We start from the raw sequence: 2,337 nt of genomic DNA, 5'->3' as shown, positions 1-2,337 counted from the left end.
AACCAGCGCAGAAATGATGAACAGTGTCCTGGGGACAAGAAGTATTGCCAAGGTCCCTGGGTGAAACAATGCCTCTCCCCTGAGAAAGGTATGGTATTCAGTTCCTGGAGTTGGTTGGGATCAATTCAGCTATTTCTCGATCTTGTTTAGTGCCTTTTCAAAGGTCATCTTTCTGGCAGTGTAATAAAATACCCTTTTCCTCCTTGATCAACCTCCTTTCTTGTGTCCAAATTTTTCATATGAACAATCAGGCTATAGAATGTACTGTTTTGGGAGCTGTGCTTGGCTTCAGCACTGTAGCATTTTTAAAATAAATACATTTTTCTCCACTCATGAGATCTCAAAACCTACAACAAAAGAAATAAAGAATAATATTAAATGTACAAAAAATCCAATTATTTAACTTTTCTGTTTATTACAGAGTGAAGATAGATAAAAGAGAAAGCATATTGTATGAAGCTGATTAAGAACCTAACAACTGAGATTTTAATCAGTGGTAACCTTGTTGGATACTTACAGTCATAATATATATAACTTGTTTCTCATAGATTAGAACAGCCACTTGTTTCTCATAGATTAGAACAATTCTAATTAAATAAAATCTTGCTGGACTCATGAATAGAAAAGAAATACTCTGAACATGTGTGTGCATCCTGTCCAGATACGATTACTTACCAATACAGATGTATGATAGCATAATAAGAGCTAATTTTAAGATGCCAGTACCTATGAGGGCAAAATTCATTTTCACCCCTTCTTTCCGGGAGCTTGCTTTGAGATACTATCACTTTGAATATTGCTTGAATGAACGTTTTAAGATTTGGTAAACCATCACACAGAAAAAGTTCAACATTTAATGCTTTATCTTGAATAGCAGTTTACTAGCAGGCAATATCTAAATTGCATTCAGGAATGGTCATTGATAAATATCATTGGCAAATTGAGGATTAAGAAATTTCAGTATCAGATAAAAGTTTTAATTCAGTAGGTTTGCAGAATAAGGCATATATCTGAAGGAATGGCATTATCTGTACTGTATTTTAGTACAGTACTGCCCTCTGGTGATAACTTAGAAATATAATACTACATTATGCAAAGTCTGTAAGTTTTAGAACTACTTCTTGTTTTTTCAAGTGGCTGACCTGAAAAAAAGAACAGATTAAGACATTGATAACTATCCCAGCTTTTGGTATGGAAGTCAGAGGAAGACATCACTGAAAGAAAGTGATTGCCTTTGTGCTTCTTCCTTTTCTCCATTCAACTCATCATTAGCCGTGGTCAAATCCAGATCACCTACCTGGATGGTCTCCTGAATCCAAAATACATTTCTTGCTCTTTTTTATTTTTTCATCATTTAGCAATGTACCCCTCAAATTCACAAAATATACTACTGGGTTGTAAAACAAGTTGTTTTAAAATGCTGAGAATCCTTCTAGAATAGAAAGTTTCTAGCCTTTTTTATTATTTTTAATAGTAATTTTATTTAAAAAATATACTTACAATGATAAAAAATAATTCAAACAAAAAAAGAAAAGAAAAGAAAAAATAGAAGATGAAGGAAAAATAGAAAAAAACAGGGAAGAAATAAAAAATAATAAAGAAAAAGAAAAGAAATATATAAAGAAATGACTTCCCCCTTCATCACATTGTAATGGTATGAGCAATATCTGATGAAATTCAATGCGGCAAGGGGAATTTTTGAAAAGATTCCCAGGATTCAGAGAATGTGCCTTCATTATTTTTAAACCTTTTGCTTGTTTCCATAATTCATAGAAGCAGAAATAGTCTGTCGGTCTGCTTGTAGAATGCATGAGGGGCGGAAAGCCAGGTTGTGTAGATGGTGTGTGAATGGACTGATAAGTTGCCAACTTTTTGATTATTTCCCTCTTAGAAGGGTCATGTTTTAATTCACTCAAAAGATGGATCCCCAACAGTTCATATGAGGTCACTGCTATCAAGGACATGACCCAAGATTGGGTGAAAAGTCACAACTTCTGTTAACTAAAAAGGATCAGCAATAAGATGAGGAAAGAGACCTGGCATCAAATGGCTAAACTGACAGCATTGATAAGAGAAAACCCTGTAACTAGATTCGTTTTCATCTGGAAGCTGCTCTTGGACTATTCGTTTGTAACGCAAAAGAATGAAGTCTTGATTTTAGGTTTTGATGACTGAATGGTTTGATTTTAGAGATACAGTGTTGCTAAATGTTTAATGAATAGCAAGAGATTAACTTTTATGTACTTTTATACCTGTGCTGGAATAGGTCAGAAATGCACCATTTCAGCTTTTCCTGTTTCTTCTTTAGACTTGTATTCTATCGGTCTTATATTCTGC

The sequence above is a fragment of the Candoia aspera genome, chromosome 3 (genome assembly GCF_035149785.1).
Source record: "Candoia aspera isolate rCanAsp1 chromosome 3, rCanAsp1.hap2, whole genome shotgun sequence".
Taxonomy (NCBI): domain Eukaryota; kingdom Metazoa; phylum Chordata; class Lepidosauria; order Squamata; family Boidae; genus Candoia; species Candoia aspera.
The sequence above is the reverse complement of the archived record's forward strand: the minus strand, read 5'-3'. Positions refer to the sequence as shown.